Source organism: Giraffa tippelskirchi, chromosome 2 (genome assembly GCF_054371585.1).
Source record: "Giraffa tippelskirchi isolate mGirTip1 chromosome 2, T2T-mGirTip1v1.2.pri, whole genome shotgun sequence".
NCBI classification, from domain to species: Eukaryota; Metazoa; Chordata; class Mammalia; order Artiodactyla; family Giraffidae; genus Giraffa; species Giraffa tippelskirchi.
In genome coordinates, this window is record NC_137276.1 from 105,373,737 (window position 1) to 105,400,457 (window position 26,721).

Below are 26,721 nucleotides of genomic sequence, written 5' to 3' on the forward strand. Positions count from 1 at the left end.
AAAGAGCCACGTACATACTATTTAAGAGATTGTTATTCAGTGAACATTTTGTGAAAAAATGCTGTACGATTTAAAATTTCAAGAATGTCTCATGTAATTAGCTACTACTCTATGTGCAAATCGAAGGACTCTGAGTACATAAAGCTCCTTCAGGATTTTTCAGCGTAAGAGTCTATCATCTGTAAAGGTGTCATGGGTTTGATGTGGAACAGGTCTATGACTACACACATAGCTGATGTCCATATTTTCAATTCCTATATGAACATTCCTAATTGAGTAGGAAATATCCTAAAATTACTCTTTCAACAGCATTGTAAAGTTGTTAAGAATTGACATCTATGTTTTTATGCTTGCTTTTATTTTTCTTTACCAATATATTCCACAGACTTTGTTGTTTATCAAAAGCCATTTTCAAGACATAAAGACAGAAGACAGAAGGAGTGATTTTTAATAACCATGAAGATTTTGCAAAAAAACAGTGAATTTTTTAGTGTAACAGAAAACACATTAGAATTCACTTCAGAAACATGACAAGTTAACCATTGTGTCTGATATAATATTGGATATGATATTTGATGAAGAAGACAAAAATAGAAAGATATACAAAACTATATGTATATGTCCATATTAAACTAAACAATTTTAGTAAATAAAAACAAGTTTCCTCTTACTGTCAGAAGATGAAATTTAGCTACAATACCCACCCAGATACTTCTATTGTGGTTTTAGGCATAAAAGATGTATTTAATTCAATTTAACTTAGCAAAAAAAAATCATTGTGCTTAATAAATATTAACCACAGAAAGAATACAAGTATTTTTGAAGAAAACTCCCTGTCAGACAATTAAGTCACTCTACATAGTGCACATGGATGGTCACACTAATGAAACATAACACACTTTGTCATATACCATATTCTCCTTTATTCTTAAAAATATGTCTACCCTTTACCATGATGGGCTTCCTTGGTGGCTCAGATAGTAAAGAGTCTACCTGCAGTGCAGGAGACCTGGGTTTGATACCTGGGTCGGGAAGATCCTCTGCAGAAGGAAATGGCCAACCCACTCCAGTATCCTTGCCTGGAAAATTCCATGGATAGAGGAGCCCAGCAGGCTACAGTCCATGGGGGTCACAAAGAGTCAGACACAACTGAGCGACTTTACTTTATCATGATTTCCATGTATCAATGGGAAATGTGAGGGTTTCGGTGATTACATCTTTGCCCAGAATTACTCAGTGAGTCAATGTCCCCTGCAGACTCACACCTAGATCTTTGGCTTGATTACCTGGTGTCTTTCTTCCATACAAAGGCTTCTCAATGAAAGGTGGGGAACTTCCTTGGGAATAACTGCTGATATAGTGCAGGGGATTAGAAGACAGTAAAGCATCTCTGTGAACATGAAGTGGTCAAATGATACCAGAGAATCAAGAGTGTTGGGCAGATTTCAGTGCTATCCATCTCAGATTTTGGTAGATTGTTCAGTTGGGAATGTAGGAAAAATAGAGTTGAACAGAGCAAAGGTATCAAAGTACTCCAAACTATCAAACAATGAGGAAAACATTCTGTTAAAAAGGGTCGTGTTTGAATCAACCAGTCACTTTTGACAGAAGTTCAAATTAAAGATGAAGTTGCTCAGATAAACTACAATCTGTGAATTCAATTCTTATAGTAGCTCTACAGCCAGGTCTAGAATTTTGTAACATTCCAAGGAAGCTGAAGTGTGACTACAGTCACAAGAATATGGGATTTATTTTCAATGAAGACAAGCCCTCTCTTGCTCAGGACTTTCACGTCTGGAGACCAAGAACATGAAAGTTTCACCAAACAGTAGGAAAATAGATGGTTTTAGAAAATGTCTAATTAATTAACCAACATAGACAGAGAAGGCATTGAAAACATGAAATAAAACAACCTGCTGAAATGAAGGGACAAGTTGGGAGATAAATGGATTGAGGGGGGCCCAAAACACAATTATTGAACTAAAAATTGTGAATAGAAGATAAAACATTGCATACAACTAAGTGGGGTAAAAGAAAGCTTAAAAATTTTACTGATAAGAGTGAAAGTTAGAAGACTGATAGACGTAGGCATGAATATCGAACTTAGTTTGGTCATAAATCTCAGTAACTTGAGAATTAAAAAAAAATTAAAAAATATTCAGGAGATCACAAATCCACTGCTTTCAGACAGAGCTCATGAAGTTTCAGGTATCAGGCGATGTTACTGAAAATAAAAAAAAAAAATCTTAACACATATTGAAGACATTTTGAATTGTCTTCTAATTATACAGATTGATTAAAAACAAGTTATCTATTGTTGTTGTTTTTTAGTCACTAAGTTGTATCAGACTCTGCAACCCCATGGATTGAGGCACACCATGTTCCTCTGTTCTTCACTGTCTCCTGGAGTTTGCTGACATTCATGTCCATTGAGTCTGTGATGCTATCCAACCATCTCATCCTCTGTTGCCCTCTTCTTCTCTTGCCCTCAATCTTTCCCAGTTAAATATAAATTAGGTCAAAATATATGTTATTGTAGGTATGTTTACCTAAAGGGGAAGGAAATATAAAAAGAGGGGATATATGTATATGTAAAGCTTATTCACTTTGCTGTACAACAGAAATTAACACAACATTATAAAGCAACTATGTGGTGGTTTAGTCACTCAGTCGTGTCCAACTTTTGTGACCCCATGGACTATAGCCTGCCAGCAACTATACTATGATAAAAATTTAAAAAATTGAAATGACTAAACAATTTTGTTACCATCATCAACATCTTAAGTCTAAGATTGGTGCTATCCAAAGAAGGTACTGGCAGGAAGAGAATAGCAAAATTAAAAGCACAATAGATCATTCAATTCATACCAAAAAAAATGTAGATCCTTTTTATTATTGGTATTTATTATGAGAAAAATACATTTGCATATAGCTATATAAAATTTGAAAGTAGAATATGTACTGAATTCATGCCTTTCAAATCCCTAGAATAAAAGTGGGCATGAAAACAAAGCCATGTACAAAAAGTTAAGATACAAAAGAAGGACATCGTAAAGAATGAAATCGAACACAACAAAACCATTAAGCGCTAAACAATCCTAAAGGAAATCAACCCTAAATATTCATTGGAAGGACTGATGCTGAATACTTTGGCCACCTGATGCTAAGAGCTAACTTGATGGAAAAGACCCTGATGCTGGGAAGAAATTGAAGGCAGGAGAAGGGGACAACAGAAGACAAGATGGCTGGATGGCCTCACTGACTCAATGGACATGAGTTTGAGCAAACTCCAGGAAATGGCGAAGGACAGCCTGGTGTGCTGAGTCCAAAGGGTTGCAAAGAGTCAGACAAGACTTAGAGACTGAACAGCAACAACTAAACAATAGGAGACCAATTATAATGACTTCATAACTCAACGAAACTCATGTTTTCACGAATATTGAATAATTTGATGAATTAATCACAGTATAGCAATCAGTGGAGTAAGCTGGTTAACCAATCATATGAAAAATTCCAGTTCTCATTTTAAAATAATTCCATATATATATGAAGAACTGGAAAGAAACTGGCAATCATGCATATGGACTTGACTGTCTCAAGAACTGTGATTGAGGCTCTGTGACTTTGTTTACTTTGTCCTTTTCAAAAGTTTCTAAATTTGCTAAAATGAGAAGTATTACATTTATGGGTTTTGCGGGGTTTTTTTTAAGGTGGAAAACAACACAGATATAAAGGATATAGTGTACAGCACAGAGAAATAAGGCATTATTTTGTAATAACTTTAAAGACAGTATAATCTATAAAAATATGGAATCACTATGCTGTACACCCAAAACTAATAGAGTATTGTAAAGCAGCTATACTTCGATTTTAAAACAGATGCAAAAACCTGACATCCTGATGGACTGAAGGAATGAAATTGAATTTTATGGAACTGCTTGCTTCAGGGAGGATCAGAAATCTGGAGAGTTGAGACAACAGAGAATATCGTAGGTTTGAACCTTAGTGTAAATATTGTCAGAGGTTGAATTTTTCCCTCAAAATTCTAATGTTGAAATCATAATCCAGCTACAGCCATTATGGAGAGCAGTATGGAGATTCCTTAGAAAACTAGAAATAAATCTACCATATGACTGAGAAACCCAATTTCCGGGCATATACCCTGAAAAAATCACAATTATATGAAACCCATGTACCCCAGTGTTCATTGCAGCAGTATTTACAGTAGCCAGGACATAGAAGAAACCTAAATGTTCATTGACAGATCAACGGATAAAGATGTGGTACATATATACAATGGAACATTGCTCAGCCATAGAAAGGAATGAGTTTAAATCAGTGGTGGTGAGATGGATGAATCTAGAGCCTACTATACAGAGTGAAGTAAATCAGAAAGAGAAAAACAAATATCATATATTATCTCATATGGCTGATTCGCATTGTTGTACAGAAGAAATGGACACAATATTGCAAAGTCATTTTCCTCCCATTAAAAAATAAATTAATACTGTTCTATTTATGGGAGAGGGCGAGGGCGGGATGATATGGGAAAATAGCATGGAAACATGTAAATTATCATATGTGAAATGAATCGCCAGTCCAGGTTCAATGCATGATACTGGGTGCTCGGGGCTTGTGCACCGGGATGACCCGGAGGGATGGGATGGGGAGGGAGGTGGAAGGGGGATACTGGAAGGGGAAAACGTGTACACCCATGGTGGATTCATGTCAATGTATGGCAAAACAAAAAAAAGAAAAGAAAAAAAATAAATTAAAAAAAGACTTAATACACAATGTCTAAAAACGTGACCTTATCTAGAGATGAGATTTTTACAAATATAATTAATTAAATTGAGATAGGGTCAGTAAGGTGGGCTTTAATCCAAGATGATCAGCTTAGAGGGCACAGGACCTAAAAGACCATAACATACATGATGTATCTGGCTATTTTAATTTCATGTGCATCGATAGAAAGCCTTATTTTAAAAGGCTTAATGCAAAGCCTTATTTTTAAAACTTTATATATTTTATTTAGGACTTTTAGTTACAATTTGCAAAAATCACATATTTTTTTTTCCAAATAAGGCAGCCACAACCACATTGCAGGTTTTTCCAAATAGTCAAAGACCTTGCAGAAGAAGCTAACTTTCAAATACCCCATCAACATAATGTATAATAAACCTCGATAAAATGTGCATCTATAAACACAGAATATTGATGTCTAATAAGGTCTTTAACTAACTAATTATACCAACACAATTTTATCAGGAAAGGTTAAGTATCTTCATCTGATCAGAATCCGATGAAATTAGTCCTGATGTAATAAGTACTGTTTGTCACTATTAGAGCGAGAGGTGTTGACAGGGCTTGGGTGTCTCCGTGGCAACCCCGGTGTTCCATTTCTTTTCTCTGTAACCTTAGACACTAACAAGGCATAAAAGTCCAGAGGGCATAGCAGGTATTGCCTGGGTAATTTATTCACCCTTTTCTGACTTTGCTAGGCACTATCATGTGTCAGTTTCAGAAAGCATTTTCTATCAAATGGGTATCTGCTCCCAATTTTGTCTCTGCTGATGAACAGAGATTTAAATAGAAATATTGTGCACACATTCTTATTAAAGGAAAATCACTAAAGTTTAATTGATTCTTTATCCATAAGACAAGAGAGAGAGAACATATGTAAACAGAATACACATTTCTCCATTTCAGAAATGCACAAGAATGAATATCCCTGAGCCATGCGACATGGAGCATAAGCAATTCTAATGAAGTGCTAGCTACAGCCTGTGTTTTGAATAAGGAAGTTTGTGCAGGAGAGCACTCCATTGGGAACATTAGCAACTAAGCTTGAAATGGGGCTTTCCAGGTAGCTCAGTGGGTAAAAATCCACATGCGATGCAGGAGACGCAGGAAACTTGGGTTTGATTTCTGGGTTGGGAAGATCCCCTGGAGGAGGGGATGGCAACCCACTCCAGTATTCTTGCCTGGAGAATCCCCATGGACAGAGGTGCCTGGTGGGCGGCAAAGAGTTGCACACAGCTAAGCACACACACCAGGAGACCCAGCACTACAAAGGCACCGGGGTGTTACAGAGGACCCCCCATCGGTCTCAGAATCAGTGGTAGCTCAGTTCCCAGCCAGAGTCATACCTGAAAAGATGTATGCACAATTCAAAGGCCTCCATCTGGCCCATAGTCAGTGACAAAATAAAATTAACAACAGCACTTTCTACTATTAATATTATTGGGCAAGGATCCAAGAGTGGAGGGTTGTGGGGGCAGGTGGAGAGGAGACACTGTAATAAAAATGTAGAGAAATACTGCAAACAAAATCTTATATTTCACTTGTTTCCCATTGCTTTCATAAAGAACAAACAACAGTTTTCCACTTTAATAAATACACTAATATTAAAAAATAATAGTGTGTTGCAAAAATTGTGAAGTTAAAATGTAACTATTCTACTTTAAAAATGTGTATGCATGGATAACTAAATCTGGAACATTGCTCATGTGCAGATACCTTTGCAGCATGAGATATCCCTTAAAATATATATCTTGGGTTTCTCTGGTGGCTCAGTGGTAAAGAATCCACCTGGCATTGCAGGAGAGACCAGTTTGATTCCTGGTCCGGGAATATCCCACATGCTATAGAGCAACTAAGACTGTGTTCCACGACTACTGAACCCTAGAGACCTAGAGCCTGTGCTCCACAAGACAAGCCACTGCAATGAAGAGTAGCCCCTGCTCACAGCAAGTAGAGAAAAGTCTGAGTAGCAACAAAGACCTGGCAGTCATAAATAAATAAATAAAACATAATCAAAAAATTAAAAAATAAAAAATATATTTTTTTTCCATTTAGAACTTACGCTATAGGTTGAATTGTGTCCTTTCTCCCCACAAATATGTTGAAGTTCGAACCTCAGAACCTCAGTGTGCATGCTCAGTAGCTTAGTCATGTTCACTCTTTGTGACCCCATGGACTGTAGCCTACCAGGCTCCTCTGTCCATGGGATTTCCCGGGCAAGAATACTGGAGTGAGTTGCCATTCTCTTCTCCTGGTTTAAAGCAACACACATTTGTTCTCTTGTAGCTCTGAAGACCAGAAGTCTAGAATCAAGTTATGGGCAGGGCTGTTCTTCCCTGGAGGCTCCCAGGGAGACACTGCTCCTTGTCTCTCCACACTGCAGACTCTGTGACCCTTCCTGGCTCCCCGACCATCACTCCTGCCTGCTCACATTCTCACGCCACTGCCTTAGTCGTAGAGTCTCTTGTCTCCCTCATATAGGGACCCCTGTGATTACATTCAGGGGCCCTCATAATCCAGGAGAATCTTCCCACATCTCAAAACCATTAACCTCATCACATCTGCAAAGTCTCTCTTCCCATATAATGTGACGTCCACAGGTTCCTGCAATTTAGGATGTCGATATTTTGGGGGTAGGAATTACTCAGCTTATAAGGATCTAGGGCAAAGCTAGTTATTTAACCTTAATGCAGAAAGCCCTTTTCCATTAGCGAAGCTAGAAAAGGAGCTATGGGTAGGTATGTGCATGTGTGCGTGAGTGCTCAGTCGCTCAGTTATGTCCAACTTTCTGCGATCCCATGGACTGTAACCTACCAGGCTCCTCTGTCTGTGAGATTCTCCAGGCAAGAATACTGGAATGGGTTGCCATGCTCTTCTCATAGGTAGGTATAGCAAAGATAAATAATGACAGGATTCATTTTAATACCCATAGACTTACTAAATCTCACAGCAACACTGTGGTTGAGGTTTGATCATCTCTATTATATGGATGAGAAAACTGAGGCTCTGAGGGTTAAGTCGCTTAACTGGAGCTCTGAGCTCCAGAGCTGCCGAGCTGGGGTTTGCACCCAACTGTCAGAACACAAAGCCTGTTCTCATATCCCGGCCACACGTGCCCTACTTGTTCACACTTCTTTCCTGGTTATGGAGGCAAAATGTCTGCTAGACTGCTACATGTTTTCTATTTGCCTCTAGTTATCAACACCTTATGGGCTTCCCCAGTGGTTCAGCAGTAAAGAATCTGCCTGCAAGGCAGGAGATGCGGTTCAATCCCTGGGTTGAGAAGATCCCCTGGAGGAGGAAATGACAACTCCAATATTCTTGCCTGGAGAACCCCACGGACAGAGGAGCCTGGTGGGCTACAGTCCATGGGGTCGCAAAAAGTCGGACACGGCAGCCTGAGCACAGCATGTTGCAAATACAAGAAAAAATCAGTTACATGGCTTCTTTCTGAGAGCACCCATCAAAGAACAAAATGAGTGCAGGTGGTGTGTGAGGCAGTGGCTGCTCGAGGTTCTGTGTGAACCAACAGAGCAAGCCTGGCACCTGCCCCACTGGGCTGCTCCTGCTGTGACCACCCCCGTCTCCAACTGCTGTCCATGCTTCCATTTTTCTTGGAAGACTATTTTCCTAAAGTCTAATGATCAAAGAACGGAAAGGTTGAGAAGCTTGCTCACACTGTGGACTGGTGGCAGAACCAGGATTCATCTTTCCTTCCCCTCCTTTGCTCCAGGCACTGAACTGGACAAAGAACTGTATGATGTCATCTGAGTCAAGACCACAAGTCTTCGCTAGGCAGAAGTCAGTGACATTCATGGCATATTGGCCCCCTGCCCCTGCTCCTTCCTAACTGGGTCTCTCATTTCAGTCTCCCCTTGGACTCTGGTCCTAACTATTAAGTTACTCAGTCCACAGAATTCCATTCCTTTCCTTACCAACCACTTCATCACCACTTCCCTTGTCAAGACTATTTGCCCACATGTTGGAATTTTGTTGCAGGGCATGCATATTCTGAAATGTTACTGCCTCACCAAGTCCACCAAGAGAGGATATATTTATAGTCACGCTGATGGACACATGGAGGAAGAAATCTCCATCTGGTTGGCCAACACAGCCAGAGCACGTGTGAACAGACAACAGGTAGGTGAAGAGAGAAAATCAACATGTTGAAAACTGGGATTAAAATAAATGTGAAAACATCCACACATGTGAAATAGTACATCAACTCCCAGTGTCTTGGGTTGACAAAATTATTTATCTTGAAAAACAAAGCAAAAAGACAGATTATTTGAATCTGTAGCTGAATTTAATCTTCTAGATGCTGGTGAGGTCATGCTCACTTCTGGATGGAAGCTCAGCTGAAGGTTGGGGGCACAGACTCTTCAGTAATTGTCCCCCTAATGGCACATTATGCAAGGAAAACAATGTGAGCAATTTTCCTAATCAGGCCATTGAGTGGAAATAATTAAACAGAATAACACCTCAATTATAATTACAAAAGTGATTCCAATATGCCCTATGCATGAAGAAGTGCAAACACTTTGGATTTGCATAATTATTTATTATTCTCAATAAACATATCGATTACCAGCAACATGCTAGATGTCACAAGAAATACTTGATTTGGTATCACACCAGGATTTTCTGGAGATTGTACTAGTACCAAGAGTGTCTAAGAGACCTATTCCAGTTACAGATTATCAGCTTATTTTCTAATAATGCTGAAAATCAGCCATGTGTTTTTACAATTTTCATGTGAAAATTATGCTCACGTGTAAACGGGGATTAGTAGAAGATGAAGAAAGAGATTTTGACTCTGGTGTTGCTTTGGTTCAGTTTCTCAGTCATGTCCTACTTTTTGCATGGACTGTAGCCCACCAGGCTCCTCTGTCCATGGGATTTCCCAGGCAAGAATACTGGAGTGGGTTGCCATTTCCTTCTCCAGGAGATCTTCCCAACCCAGGGATCAAACCCACATCTCTTGTATTGGCAGGGGGATTTTTTTTTTACCACTGAGCCATCTGGGAAGCCCTGACCTTGGGGTTATCTATCTCTAAAGACCCACATGTTCCCCGATAATGCTCTCGAAAGCTCTCCAATAAGGGGATGGATCAGATATAACAGAATGTCAAGGGCACAGAGGAGATCTTTTCATTATGCAGGAGATTAGGTGAGATTACTCCAGTTCTTAGATTTAGTGGCTGAGGCACAAGGTGCTATGGTGTTCTGGTGACCTTGCTGTATAGCTGCTGATCTGAAGGACAGCAACTCTGGATGGAAGGATGCCCCATGAGCCAGCATTTTCCTGTTCATAATTGTTGGGTTTGAAGCACAAGCTAGCTGCTAGGTGATTTGTAAATTCCTTTCAGGCTTTCAAGTTCTATACTTTTTTTGTTTGGTTTAGTTGAGATTATGTGTTAAACAAAATGCCTGTGATACATTTTGAGTTAGCTTTTGTACAAGATAGGAGGTCCATTTTTTTACCTATGGATGTCCAATTGTTCTAGTACTGTTTACTGAAAATGAAACAAAAGATGATCTTTCTTTCATTGAACTTCTTCTGCATCTTTGTCAAAAATCAACTGGGCATATGTGTATGGGGCCTATTTCCGTGTTCTCTATTCTGTCTCACTGGCCTATCTATCCATCCCTCCACCAAAACTGTAGAATTTTTAAATTCACTTTTGTGCCAATTCAAAGTGCTTCTATATCAATTATAGGTAATGGATCTAAAAATAGCCTTATAACTCAGAAGCACATTAAAATAAATTTGGGGAATGTCCCGGCATGAAATGTTCAGCCTCCTACCACAGAGAGGACACATCTAAAGAGACCAAAAATATTTTGCATAAAAAGTGAATTCTGATACAACTGTATTTATTAATAGAGAGACGAGATTCATAAAATATTGTTGAGTAAAACAGTGCATTATAAAATGTTAGATAATGTATGACTCCTTTCAAAATATATATGTAAAATATGCTTGTGTAGAATTTTTATATGCATGTATATGCATACATGAAAAAAATGCAAAAGACCATTATGGGCATAGTTTCCACCTTAGCTTGGTGGCATTACAACAATTCTATTCTGTTTTATTATTTACTTTACTAATCTCTATCTCCCAGGTTTTCAAAACTGGGCATATACTACGTATATATTACACTTTTAAATGAATAAAATACAACTTAAAATCCTTGAGTTATTTTTGATTAGCATCTAGATTCCCCCAATGGCATACATACTCTTTGATGTAAGAAAACATACACGATACAACTATGAACTCCCACTTTTCCTACTAGTTCACGTGTGCGTGCATACATGAAACAAAAGCACATAAAAATAGCAGCAGGAGCACAGTTTCTAGTTGTGTAATCTAATAGATGGTGAAATGCCGAGATGCATAATCAGCGCTGATGTTTTTTCTTTCTTTATGTCTGTTCACACATCTATGGGTTGCCTGGTGCTGTTGATGATGGAAATCTATATTAACAACTGGAAAAACTGTATGGATATTCTGAGTATTGGCTAATTTACCCACTTGCCTCGATCAACTTTTTATACCAATATAAATGGTAACTTGTTCCAGAATAAAATTTTGAACATGGTTTTAATTAAAATTTGTATTGCTATCAGCATAAATCAACAGAATGTTCCTCGCTTGGTCTATGGATTTACATAGACCAAGTGTAATGAAGGATCAGTAAGCTGTTGAAAACCCTTTATTTCGGCAACGTTTCATTTCTGGCAATATTGTAACAGCTTCCGATTAAAGAAAATGTTCATATGGCCTCATTGTAAGTTAGAGTGTTGGAACCACAGTTGGATAACTGGTTCCACTCCTGGGGGGGTCTGTGTTTGCATCTGTGTCCCACTCAGGAAGCCAGCTGCCCAGGTTTCCACTACACATCACAATAAATTCCAGGTTTATATCTGTACCAAAATGTCCAAATGGAGTTCACCATTCTTTTTAAAAAGTAAAATAACATTATCCATTGATGACTTTTCATTTGAGCCATCCTAGTTCCACTGGCAAAATCAAGAAGTAGGAAATGTAATGTCTTAACAAATACCAGCAGATGGAAGATGGGTACCATTTCTCTGTCTTTACATCAGTCCTATTCTCTTGATTACAGGTGAGGACAGCATGAAACACCTTAGTGTTTTAATTATTTTACCAGATGTAGAGTGGCTCTGTATCATGCTTATATTCCTATTCACTTTACAAAGTTGATACACAGGTTTTTGTGTTAAGCTTTTTGTCTATTAACCTAATATTTTCATAGAGAATTTAGATGAACTGAATGAAGGAATAAAATATTTTGACTTTGCACAGATTGAAGGTTTCCTTAAGATAAGAAATCATGTATTATATTTTATTAGAGAAATACTACTGTCTTTTCTTTTCCTTTTTTTTCTCCTAATGTCTTTGCAATATCTACATAAACTATTCTTTCCTTTGCCAACTTTAAAATATATTAAAATATGCTTATGGGAGGATCAATTATTAAATTTGGAGACTCAAGATACCAAATTGTGGTCAATCCATCATTATTGCCTTCCTGAGAAATGTACAGATGAGTGGGTCCGGTGTGGCCCAATCTGATATGTAGAGGCAAGGCCAGTGCAGCCTAACCTTCTGAGATCAGCCAATATTCAGCCAGCCAAGAAACTCAAAAGCAAGAAACATAGATGTTTTTCAAATTAGGGGCTATTTGTTACACAGTATTATTGCAAACAGAGCTGACTAATACACAATCTCTTTTTAAAAATGTTGAGTTATAGCATAATATGTTCAACAACTAAATAGGAAATAACCATCTGGACCTGATCTTCTTATTTGGAGATGAAAATGCTGAGGCTCAAAGTACTGTAACTTGCTCCAAAGTACAGAAGAGGACAGTAGGTCTCTTGATTTCTGGTGCCTTTCCTGACTGAGTGATGGACGATTCTGGATTAGCATAGATCTTCACTCTAAGCCTTGGACAGTACTGTCCATATCCCTTACGTACGTGTGCCTCACTCTGCCCCACTCTCCTCCTCCCTCTCTCTCTCCCCCATGCTTCTCCATCATAGCTCTATAGTTGTTCTCAGAGTTTTCTCTGATTTCCACTTGGAAAGCCCACAGTCCTCATTGTGTGCTGGTCTCTGGGCTATGCTATGAGCAGCTCAGCTCATACACAAATATAACACAAAGATTGATCTGTTCCAAGACTGATGACTTATGTGAATCAGGTTCTGTTTTCATTGCTTAATTTGCCATCCCAAATCGCTCTCCAAGTCTCACATTTAATTCTTAGAATCATATGCTCTCATAGTTTCATGGGGGAATCAAGGATACCTCATCCCACTCAATCCTAAGAAGATTCTACAGGAGAGAAAGAGGGAGAGTTCTTAACACATGTAAAGCCTGACTCAAAATGCCTAGAAGTTGATAAAACTCCAACACAAATAGTTTTTCTTTCAAACAGTGGTGCTGGAGAAGACTCTTGAGAACCCCTTGGATAGCAAGGAGATCAAATTAGTCAATCCTAAAGGAAATCAACCCTGAATATACATTGGAAGGACTGATGCTGAAGCTTAAACTCCAATACTTTGTGCACCTGATGAGATGGTTGGATGGCATCACTGACTTAATGGACATGAGTTTGAGCAAACTCCGGGAGATGGTGAAGGACAGGGAAGACTGACATCTTACAGTCCATGGAAGTACAGAGTCAGTCACGACTTAGTGACTGAACAACAGAAAAGTATCATGGCAGTGATATAATTCAGTGCTACAATCACTTCTCTCTCTGTTGCTTTGAAACCTCAATCCTTGAATATTTTTCTAACTCCTACACAGAGTCTCTTTGATTGTGTAATTTCTCTCCATAGGGCTGAAGATTACAGTTCAGGACCTTTAAGACACTCCTTGTGGATTCCCCCAAAATAAGTACCAATTCTCTTAAAAATGTGCTTGGTGTAGCCATAGTTTTACTCTGCACATGGTACCCCAACTCATAAAATATCTCATAAGGTATCTTGTGACTTGGGCATGAACCAAAGCCACATTGCCATTGCTCCCCTAGACCAGCTCATGTCCCTCGAGTTGACCAACCCAGGTGTGCTAACCCACAGCAGATGTACCTAATGATCTCATCAGCTCAGGATTCCATGTCTGCCTCCCATCCATCTCTTTACCTCTGTTCTGTGAATGGATTCTTGTCCTTTTATGGTTTGATGAGCATCTCAGATCACACTTACAACCTGAAATGGTCCCCAAGAAAAAAAGAACCAGTCACATGCACTGCACTAAACATTTATTTCACCAGGTTTAGTTTTCCATCAGCAGTCTGCAGGGTTACAATATTATTGGTTTGCAAATGCAAGAAGCAGCCCAAGGGGAGGGCAAAATCCTATCTTAGGGCAGAAAGTCTAGATCTTTCTCTCTTCTGTAATAGCAAGGGGTCCTTGAGAAATTTACTTAACATCAGTTTCCTCCCAATAAATGGACATTCGCATGGCTTTCCTGGTGGCTCAGATGATAAAGCATCTGCTTGCAACGCAGGAGATCCGTGTTCAGTCCCTGCATCAAGAAGATTCCCGGAGAAAGGAATGACAACCCACTCCAGTACTCTGAAGAATTCTATTGAGAGAGGCATGTGGTCCTAAAGAGTCAGACACAACTGAGCAGCTAACACTTTCACCTCACACATGTCACAGCATCCTTGGAAAATTATTAGAGACAACAGAATGCAAGAGAGTCCTTAAATAATGCTGTATTTTTGATAAGTGATCATAATGCAAAACTTTCTTATATTTGCTTATTATGAATATATCTCTCTTGCACCATCTCCCCACCTGTCTACTTTGGAGCTGGCTGTCTTAGAAAGCATCTAGAATAGGCAGCTTCCTTGAGAGGCCAGTCTCTACTGTGCACACTCTTCTTGCTTGGAAGCTGGCAGCCAAGCCTGAGGCTCCATAGTGAAATTCTCAGCACCTGGTTTCTTCCCTTTGTCCCCATGCCTGGGTCTACCAAGGGCCCTGGGTCACTCCACTTTGGCTCACTTCTCTGAAATGCCATAACAGTTAAACAAGTTTGCCCAATTTCCCATCTTTGAGTATCTAAATGCAAAATTCCTTCCATCTTTCAGGCAAGTTATTCAATTTGCCACTGGTCTTCCATGTTATTTCAAAGGCAAAATGGATAAGTAGTTAATAGTATTGCAGGAAGGCATCTTAGCTATGGGGTCTATAGCTAATCATGTGTACAGGAATATTAGACAAATAATAAAATATTTGGAAAGAGTCTACAGTTCAGTGCAAAATCCTTTCTTATAGTTGTTTCTCCTTACCTATCTTGAGAGCCCCTTGGACAGCAAGGAGACCAAACCAGTCAATCCTAAAGGAAATCAATGCTGATATTCATCAGGACTGATGCTGAAGCTCCACTACTTTGGCAACCTGATGCAAAGAGCCAGCTCATTGGAAAAGACCCTGATGCTGGGAAAGATTGAGGGCAGGAGGATAAGGGGATGACAGAAGATGAGATGGTTGGATGGCATCACTGACACAATGGTCATGAATTTGAGCAGACTCTGGGAGATAGGAAAGGACAGGGGAGCCTGGTGTGCTGCAATCTCTCGAGTCTCAAAGAGTTGGACACAACAGTGACTGAACAACAACATAGGAGACACAAAACTAAATGTCTGGCACGTAAGGTTATGTATAAATCTGGCAACCATCAATTCCCTCAGAATATCCTGTAAAAATCCAGTTAGGCTTGAGCATTGTGTAGGCTGCTTTCTGGATGTTAGTTAACTTAAACCTTGCTTGGAAGGATTCCCATCTACTTCAGATAATGCTCATTACATATAACTATGGTGGCCAAAATGTTTGAGTTTTTCAGTGAGATAGTATGGAAAACCCTAAATGAACTGTTTGGCGTACCCAATACTTTGTGACTATGACTGTGTAAAACATGGTTGACTTTTCCTGGCATGAGAAGCATATTGTCATTTTCTCAAATGATTCAGATTGTGCAGTTCACACGGAATGCACAGCACTGGACTCTTGCTTTCAGTGCAAAGATCTCCCATTAGTCTAGGAAATGGTTTTTGTATTGGAGAATATATAAATACATTGAAATTGCTTATATATTGCTTAGTGAAAAATCAACTTGCCTGGGTATTAATGTTATAGCAAAACATCTTTAGGTCTGGGAACAAAGGTTAAATAGGACACAGCTTTGTATTCCTGCTTGGGACCCTATTACCCAAGAGGCACTGAGAAATGGCACCAAGGTTACCTCCCAGCTAAATACAGCTTTTTGCAATACTCCTGAAAGATTATTTAATATTTCAAATAATGGGTACTGACATTCAACAAAGACTGCTTATCAAGGTCACTGGTATTATCTATCTGAGCATTTTGAGGCTCAGTCCTTTAGATTCCTTAACTGATAATTCCTTAACTGATAATTCCTTAACTGATAATTCCTTAACTGATAATTCCTTAACTGATTCCTTAACTGATAATCTTATGACAGGATTAAATAAGATTTTTAAAAGCTTCATGTATTTGTTCTACGTGAATTTTTCTCAAGAAAATTTTTACGATGTTACTGTTTTGTGGGAAATAAGGAACTCAGACCTCTCCATGTTACTTAAAGGCCACAGGGGTTAAAATAGCCAAGGAGCCAAGGTGCCTATCTGCTTTCCTGGCTGCAAGCTTGAACAAAAGCAGTTTTCTTACAAATTCAGGTACCTCTGTGAGGGGCCCCAAGTGTGTCTTTAGAGCTGATTTCACTCCATAGCTTACATGTTTCAAACACCTTGCAAATAACATCGAGCACAATTTTTTTCAATTTTATACATATCTCTCTGACTTTGCCTTTCATCTCTAGAGAAACCCTGAGTATCCTATCATGTTAACATCGTATTAATTTACTGGGAAGTCACATAAAGCTTACTATGGCCAAGAGCACATCTTAGCATACCCTCCTCTGTGCGTATTTGATGATCCTCGGTCAGATGGGTAGGAGAAATCAACAATTGAGCAGGCCAAGACTGGCTGGCTGGAGGTGGCTTTGAGGGACATGATTGGAGACCAGGGGGAGTGGGACACAGGGCAGAGACCCTGGCAGGTAAGGTTGGCAAGTGCATTCAGGCACATTCTGGGCTCTTGGTGAACAGAATAGACCTGTGTCGGCCCTCATGGAGGTTAGCCTCTAATCAGGGAGTCATGGTGTACTCAAGTAGATTATTGCAAAATTAAAGGTCACAGTCCTGGCAAGCAGGAAAATGATGGGCTGGAGCAGACTACCAACTCTTTCTCTTTGAAACCTAAAGGCTGAGTGGAATAGGTTGGTTAGACCAAGAAGGGCTTGGAGGGGAAGAGACGGAGCAATACTTGTGAAGACCCTGAGTCAAAGAAGAGGTTGGTGATCTGGGGACCTTGAAAGTAGTGTGTAGGGGTGGAACTGACAGAGTTAGAGGTGGGGTATCCAGAGGGGAAGCTGCAGACACAGCCAGGGTGAGAGCAGGGGGCCCAGTGGCTTCAGTTCGGACTCCGGGCTCATTCTTAAACAGAAAAGGTGCCCAGTACAAACTGCTCTTGATGTTGGAGAAACGAGTAACAGAGTGATCTAGAGACCATGCCAATAAGTCAGACCCCACGAAGAGAAGGAACACCAGCAGCTGTTGTGGGAAACCTCCCTGCTGTCCAGATCACTGCCATCACCCACTCCTGGAATACTTGTCCCTCTGCAGACCTCACTGAGGCCCTTTCTTCCACAAAATGCCTGCAACAACAAAATATACATTTTTCTCTCCTGCCATTTCTCTCCTGGTAGGAATTCTCACAATTATATCTTTAACTTGTCTACTTTTATTAACTCTCTAAATCACCACAGTTTTAGATAAAATGGCTACATCTACAGTATCTAAAGCAACTACACTCATCCTTTAAAGATAGAAATAAAATTAAATATACTATTTGATTTCTGCTTCTTTGTATTTTTAAGCAAGTTATGACTGAGTTCTACAAAATAATAGTCAATAGTGTGGTAAATCTGGAGAACAGAATGGCTACCCATTCCAGTATTCTTGCTTGCAGAATTCCATGGACAGAGGCTACAATTCTTGGGGTCTCCAAGAGTTAGACACATGCAGTTACTATGTGCAATTTTTTATTTTACCATGTTAACATATTTTTTAAATGAGTTTCAATAGTTATTCTAATAACCGACTAGTACTATACAGAGTACAGATCTTATCTGGCTATTGGTGTAGATCAAGATATCATATTTTGTTTCCATGAAGCACACAATGTGACATTCATGTGCAGGTAAAGAGGGGGATGTTTCCAGGTTAGGTGGGATATTGAGACATATGAAAGTTCTCTCGGCAGAAAAGAAAAAACTGTATATTCAGAATTTTATTTTTGATAGATGATGCAAACTATTCTCTATTCAGGCTAATAGCTAGCAATGCAACGGCAAAGGACATCTGATCTAGGATTTGTGCCAAACATTACATTCTATATAGGAAAATGGAATAAAGCTGCAAAGTTCTGGCAGCGGCTGAAATTAGTAGTCTAGGTCTCAGTTGTTCAATTAGATACAATTAGATAATTCCTACTGAATTCAGAATGAGATGTAAAATGAGTTCTGATGTTTCCTTTTCTACCAGGTGACAGAAAGATGCTGCCTCTGCTTCTGAACATTGTGGACTGTGTGAGTGTGTGAATGTGTGGACACATGGTATATCTATACTCACTCAACTCCTATCACCTAATGATGAATAAAAATGCATAAAATAAATCTTAGTGTATAGGACTTCTAGCTGTTTTCTGAGCTCCTGGGACTGCTGTGTGATAAACATGCTCTTTCAGAATATATTCTTTCTTGGGAAGATAAGGAGGATGGGAGACTTCCTGGAAAAGCATTGCACAGTTCTGTCATATTGTCTTAGGGTGACATAAAAGGTCATGGTATGTTACACTAGAAAAGGTCACACTGACAGCTGATGGCTGCAATTTTGGCGGATTTTGTAGTTTGACTGGCAAATGACTTTATGTCCTCACCGAACAAAAGTGCCTGCAACAAAATGTACATTTTCCTTTGCATTTTCACAATTACTTCAGAAAGCTGCATTGGACCCAACCTTCTTTCAGCCATCCTTGGGGACCACTGCCCATCCCCTGATCCAGTACATCAGGAGGAGAAATATACCATCCATCTGAGCATAGCTTGATAGGATGTCAATAAACATTTACTACTGTTGATGATGATGAGAAATAAGTAAATGTAGAACATCAAAAAATGCTACAACTCTTTAAGAAAGGATCACATCTGATTAAGAAGCATTTTTACTACAATTTAAAACACTTGAAGCACTGAGGCTGTGTGAAGAGAAAACAGCTTTGTAAAATTATCCTCATGGGAAAGATCAGGAGATGAAGTGATTACTTATTAGTAAGACTTAAGAAGTAAAAGCCTTGCTTGAATTTGCAAAGAGGTGAGAGCTGCCCACTCAGTCACTATGTCGTATCCAACTCTTTGCAATCCCATGGACTCTAGCCAGACAGGGTCCTCTGTCCATGGGGTTTTCCAGGCAAGCAAAGACATTGCTTGTGCATAAGTACAGTAAATAGGGAGGGGGCCCTTGGGATGCTTCATGTCACACAAAAGCCACTCCACTCTCCAGCAGGGCCCCAAAGTAGCAACAAGGTATGTAAGTGGCCCCAAATCCCTGCCCAGTTGGGATGAAGATAATTGTGTACTACTGAGCATGATCATATCCTGAAATGGAAAGATACATATGAGCCAATTAGACAGTCTGTCACCATGGCAAAGCCTACTCGTGATAAATAAGGGCAATTTTATGTTTTCTCTAATCTGTTTCAAATGTCAAGGCTCTCTCACTGTGTTCTGAGGGCTGTTTCCCTTCTGTGTTTGGGTTCTGTTCCCAGTTATGAGAGGTGCACACGGAAGTGGTGGAGGGTGCGAGGAATTTACCTCTGTTGTCTACTTTCTGTGTAACCTTGGCCATGGTATGTGATCTCCCTGAGTTTCCTTTGTTCATCTGTAAAATGAGGACACCAATGCCCACTTTCAAGGACTGTCAAAAAGATGAAAGGCAAATATGTATGCACAAGTTTTCTGTCAAGATGCTCTGAATAAAGCACCCAATTTCCAATTATCCAAACTTCTCACCTTTAGAAAGGTAGGAATAAAACTGAAAAAAAAAAAAAAAAAGCAATAAGCAATGTTAAAGACATTACACAGAACAGAATAAAGCTCTCCTAAAAATAAGAGTGTTAATCCCTCAGTCATGTCCAACTCTGTGACTCCATGGGCTGTAGTTCGCCAGGCTCCTCTGTCCCTGGAATTCTCCAGGCAAGAATACTGGAGTGGTTGCCATTTCCTTCTCCAGTGGATATTCCCAACCCAGGGGTCAAACCTGTATCTCTTAAGTCTTATGCATTGGCGCACAGGTTCTTTACCATTATCGCCACCAGTGAAGCACCTTTCAAAGGCAGAGCAAAGCTTTTTCACAACGGGTTTGCCGCCAGGACACAGGTGTTGTGAAAACCACCATTAAACCTAAGCCAAAATGGAAAAGGAGAAGACCCACATCAACATTGTTTTCATTGGGCACGTAGATTCAGGGAAGTCTACCACGACTGGCCATCTGATCTACAAATGTGGCGGGATCGACAAGAGGAACAATTGAAAAGTTCGAGAAGGAGGCTGCTGAGATGGGAAAGGGCTCCTTCAAATATGCCTGGGTCTTGGACAAACTGAAAGCTGAACGTGAGTGTGGTATCACCATTGATATCTCCCTGTGGAAATCTGAGACAAGCAAGTACTATGTTACCATCATTGATGCCCCAGGACACAGAGACTTCATCAAAAACATGATTACAGGGACATCCCAGGCTGATTGTGCTGTCCTGATTGTTGCTGCTGGTGTTGGTGAATTTGAAGCCGGTATCTCCAAGAACAGGCAGACCCATGAGCATGCCCTTCTGGCTTACACTTTGGGTGTGAAACAACTAATCGTTGGAATTAACAAAATGGATTCCACTGAGCCACCCTACAGCCAGAAGAGATATGAGGAAATTGTTAAGGAAGTCAGCACCTACATTAAGAAAATTGGCTAAAACCCTGATGCAGTAGCATTTGTGCCAATTTCTGGCTGGAATGGAGCCAAGTGCTAACATGCCATGGTTCAAGCAATGGAAAGTCACCCGTAAGGACGGCAATGCCAGGGGAACCACCCTGCTTGAAGCTCTGGATTTCATCCTGCCACCAACTCACCCAACTGACAAACCCTTGCATTTGTCTCTCCAGGATGTCTATAAAATTGGTGGTATTGGTACTGTCCCTGTGGGTCTTGTGGAGACTGGTGTTCTCAAACCTGGCATGGTGGTCACCTTTGCTCCAGTCAATGTAACACCTGAAGTAAAGTCTGTAGAAATGCACCATGAAGCATTGAGTGAAGCCCTTCCTGGGGACAATGGGGGCTTCAATGTCAAGAACGTGTCTGTCAAAGATGTCCATCATGGCAATGTGGCTGATGACAGCAAAAATGATCCACTCATGGAAGCTGCTGGCTTCACAGCCCAGGTGATTATTTTGAACCATTCAGGCCAAATCAGTGCTGGTTATGCACCTGTGCTGGATTGTCACACAGCTCACATTGCTTGCAAGTTTGCTGAGCTGAAGGAGAAGATTGATCATTGTTCTGGGAAAAAGCTGGAAGATGGCCCTAAATTCTTGAAATCTGGTGACGCTGCCATCGTTGATATGGTTCCTGGCAAGCCCATGTGTGTCGAGAGCTTCTCTGACTATCCTCCCCTGGGCCATTTTGCTGTGCGTGACATGAGACAGACAGTCGCTGTGGGTGTCATCAAAGCAGTGGACAAGAAGGCAGCTGGAGCTGGCAAGGTCACCAAGTCTGCCCAGAAAGCTCAGAAGGCTAAATGAATATTATCCCCAATACCTGCCACCCCAGTCTTAATCAGTGGTGGAAGAACGGTCTCAGAACTGTTTGTCTCAATTGGTCATTTAAGTTTAATAGTAAAAGACTGGTTAATGATAACAATGCATCATAAAACCTTCAGAAGGAAAGGAGAATGTTTTTGTGGACCATATGTTTTGTGTGTGGCAGTTTAAGTTATGAGGTTTTAAAATCAGTACTTTTTAATGAAAACAACTTGACCAAAAATCTGTCACAGAATTTGAGACCCATTAAAAAAAGTTTAATGAGGAAAAAACAAACAAACAAAAAAAGGCAGAGCAAAACAAATGGAAATACGGAAGTGACCATGAAAAGATATTTGTAGCAACTCAGTCACAACCAACAAAGCATCCTTCTCAAAAGAAGGGAATTATACTTAGAGGAAGAACTACCTATGGCTTAATTCATCACAAACTTTGCTAATGTGATGATGTGCTGGTGGGGAGAATGTCTCCAGACTTGGTCTGGCACCATGATCATTTATATCCCCATCTCTCTGGACATGGTGGAGAAGAGATGCTCAGAATCAGAGGCAGCCCAGGAGCAGCCGACTCGTGCTGGCTGGAGACAAGTGAAGACAGAACAGTTCACATATGTATATAACTCTATGTCAGATGTTGCTTCATTGTAAATTGAGAGTAATTCTTACTAATATGTTGTGGTACCAGCCCTGAACAAATCAAGTACTTTTATAAATTTCTGATCTAGGAAGGCCTTTCATCAAAATGTGTGAAACAAATCAAAAAATTCCCATTGCATTTGTATAAATGCAATACAGGGCAAGGTTAGGAAAAGCACTGGGAGAACAAATGGAGCATATATGCTCAACTAGAAAAGGTAGCCACTGAACTGAGCCAATGAATCATTTAAACAAAATAGATAGCCATGAATAATAAAAATAAATAAATAAATAATGAAACAATCTGACAGCTCAAAGCAGAGATAAAAGGTGGATTGCAGACAAGGAGGTGGAATATAAGCCATTAAAGAGTGGAGGAAAGAAAAGGAGGGGTTTTTGTTTGTTTCTTCTTTTGTTTTTATTCATAAACTGATTGTCATGTGGTGATCAGCCCAGAGAAAGTAGACATTGTCCATAATATGTAGCACTGATTTAAAAAATAGCCTAAGTAGATTATACATAGATGATAGATAATTAAAAAGGACTCAAGATGGGGGAGGAAGAAGAGGAGATCAAAAATCTGCATAACTGGTATTCCTAGGAAAGAGAGGCATATAAATGAACTAAAAAGTATTAGAATGTTATTTAGGAATTACTGCAGAAATATCAAGATAAGGAGACTTGTACACAAAAATTAAAGTGGTCACAATGTCCTAAGAATATTTGACGTAGAAAAGTCAACAAGAACCGTATCTCTATTTGGATTTATTTTTTAGGACTTTGGGAAATAAATATTTTATAATTGGGTAAAAAAGAAAAAAAAACAATTCATTTAAGAGAAGAAAATAAATCGTAATTACATTCATCTGTATCAGAATGACATCCCAGTTTTTAAGACAGTGGGACAATGTAAAATATTCATAGAAACAAAATGTTATAGTCAGGCAAAATAGCATTCAATTATAGAGACTTGAGAGCACATTCTCAAATAGAAGTATAGTCAGGAATTATAGCTTCTGTGAAATCATCCTGACAATTAGAAAAAATAGTTAATGGAAAAACTGAAGATTATTAATATTAAACTCCAGTTAACAATGTGTAGGCTGAAATGCAATTTATTTTGAAATGCCTATGTGTAGATTATTTTGAAATATATCAAGAAATATGATGGATTGATGGTTAGAAGGATCAATAAATGGATCACTAGCTGGTAAAGCCAATAGAGTAAATGTTAATTTTAGAATTTAGGTAATGGTTGTGTTCAATACACAATTATTTAAATTTTCCTGTATGTTTAAAAATGTTCAAAATAAAATATGAAAAATTAATCAAGAAATCGAGGCAAAAAGATGCGTTCTCTGCCTCATTTCTCTTTTACTACAAGATTAGGAGCAAAGCAACTGTCAAAATCATAAGACAGAAATCAATTGTTATAAAATGATGGCAATTTAGAATTACTATAATAAAATTCATAGGAGAAGGAAGAGAGTAGGTAATGTTTATAATCAAGGATAAGATACAGATCATTTAATGGTGATAAATCAATTAATTAAGATATAAATGTAAATACCAGAGGAACTCATGTAACTACAATCAAGTAAAACTGAAGCGTGGCATTCTCATGATACATCATACTTTCATCATAGGTCTTTGTGAAGGCTTGATTATTTCTTTAGAAAAAGAAGATCGAGAATCTCAGAAATATCTGTCATTACATGTAAGCCATTACAAGAATTAAAAGCAGCCCATCAACATTCCACGACATAAAAAGAAATAACACATACCCAGGAGGGGGTCCTGCGTGCATGCTCAGTCATATCCAACTCTTTGCAGCCCCATGTACTGTAACCCACCAGGCTTCTCTAGCCATGTGATTTTCCAGGCAAGAATACTGGAGTGGGTTGCCAGTTCCTACTCCAGGGGATCTTCCTGACCCAGGGATTGAACCTGTGTCTCCTGCAAGTTTCCTACATTGCAGGTGGGTTCTTTACTGCTGAAGCCCCGGGGATGCCCCAGGAGGGGGAGGGATGAACTAAAGAAGCCATGTAGAGAGAAAGCACAGCATACAGTGTGACATCACACAGCAGAAATGTGCTCAACTCACTCTCAGAATGGATCAAAAATTTAATTATATACCCTTTCGATGATTTTTTAAGGTGATTCAAAATACTGATGATTAAAGATGTGGAGGGCGTATCAGGCAAACACAAACAAAGAGATGGCATCAGTCATGCTCTTCAGTAGACAGGTTGGAGAGAGAATGGCTCTTTATAATAGCAAACGGTATAATCTGTGACAAAGATATAAGAGGTGTATACACACACACACACAATGAAAACATCGCATCAAAATTCATAAAGTAAGAAATAAAAGACAAATAGGCAAAAATACGCTAGTAGCAGTAGACACTACCTCTATCAGGCCACGAATGACCAAACATATCAATACATAAACAATTAAGAAAATAAAGATTTAAACCACATAGTTAAATAAGACCCTGGTGGACTACAGTCCATGGGGTGACAAACAGTCGTACATGATTTAGTGACTGAACTACAACTACAACTATAGATGAAATGTAGGGCTTCCCTGGTGGCTCAGTAGTAAGGAATCTGCCACCAATGAAGGAGATGCGGGTTCGATTTCTGGGTCTGAAAAATCCCCTGGAGAAGGAAATGACAACCCATTTGAGTTCTTGCCTAGGAAATCCCATGAACAGAGAAGCCTAACAGGCTACAGTCCATGGGGTCTGCAAAAGAGTCAGACACGACTTAAGAAGACTGAGCAACAATGACAACAACATATATGTAATTTACTTACATCCAGTATCCAAGGGAAAAAAATTTCCTATCTTGAGGACATACTAATCTTAGGCCACAAAGAAAAGTTCTTTAAATTTTTGGAAGTGGAAATGATACAAATCAGAACTTTCTCTGAACTTAATATAATAAAACTACAATAAAACAAGAATTCCCAAGTGGAATTTGCTCTTGAGAGTCACAAAAGGCACTGAAACAGAGATTAGAGATTATCTAGAAAATAATGTTAACAAATATAGTTAATATTGAAGCCTATGTAATATGCCAAAAACAACATTTGGAAGAAAATTTATAGCTTTGCACACCCATATAAGTAAAAATAAAGGATCAAAATATACAAACGAACTTACTTGCAAAACAGAAAGAGACTCGCAGACTTAGCAAACCAACTTATGCTTGCCAGGGGAAGAGATTGTTGTGGTGCTTGGAAAGGTCTTGCACACACTGATACATTTAAAATGGATAGCCAACAAGGACCTACTGTATAGCACAGGGAACTCTGCTTAATGTAATGTGCCAGCCTGGATGGGAGGGGAGTTTGGGGGAGAATGGACCCATGTATATGTATGGCTGAATCTCTTCATTGTTCACCTGACACTATCACACCATTGCTAATCGGCTGTATCTCAATACAAAATGAAAAGTTTAAAGCTTGAAAAAAAATAAAGGAGCTAAATAAATAAGTATCCAATTAATAAAAACAAATACAAGGATCAATGTTTTAGAAGGCAAATTGATATTAGAACTATGAAATAGATCTAACATTTTAAAATAACTAACAAAATACATAAATGGCTGGTTAAAATAAGCAAGAAGAGAACAAACTTACAAAATTAGAAATGAAAATGAGGGATGAATCCAAGATAGTGATAAAATTAAATGCCATAACACAAATCCATAAAAGAAGGAAATTAGAACCATGCACACTGAAAATGAAGATGGAAATATTATTTGCACACAATATAATTGCAAAACTAAAAAATTCATGAGTCTCAATTGAAAAAGCATTACAAATGGTAAAGATAATTCTGTGAAGTGACTGGGTAGAAGGTAAAAACAGACTGCCTAAGGATATGCGAACAACCACTCTTTTGTAACCAAGATCCTATTCATAACAAGAAAAAAGATTAAAAGTAATAAAAGTGGGCTTTCTAGGCGGCTCTGTGGTAAAGAATCTGCCTGCCAATGTAGTAGACTCAGGTTTGATCCCTGGGTCTGGAAGATCCCCTGGAGTAGGAAATGGCAACCCACTCCAGTACTCTTGCCTGGGAAATCCCATGAACAGAGGAGCCTGGCGGGCTTTGTCCATAGGGTCGCAAGCAGTAGGACATAGCTGAGCAAACATACACACACAGCCATATGACAACATCCTGAAATGCTTCTCAGATATACAAAAGGACATTTGAATAAGTGGAATGGCAGATCCTATTTAATATAAGAACTATTAATACCCTAAGAAGGGCACTTCTTG

The 26,721-nt window shown here is 39.2% G+C and overlaps 1 protein-coding gene and 1 pseudogene across 2 annotated transcripts in view; one reads left to right on the top strand and one right to left on the bottom strand.

Moving 5' to 3' along the window:
• Nucleotides 1–26,721, bottom strand: part of DSCAM (DS cell adhesion molecule) — a 568,075-nt gene that overhangs the window by 411,571 nt on the left and 129,783 nt on the right. The window contains exon 3 of the mRNA XM_081574158.1: nt 13,987–14,052. The gene's annotated coding sequence lies outside the window, so the exon portion shown is untranslated. The remainder of the gene's footprint in view (nt 1–13,986; nt 14,053–26,721) is intronic.
• Nucleotides 20,403–22,079, top strand: LOC145539874 (elongation factor 1-alpha 1 pseudogene; annotated as a pseudogene). The gene has a single exon (XR_014078019.1). The product of XR_014078019.1 is annotated as an elongation factor 1-alpha 1 pseudogene (transcript).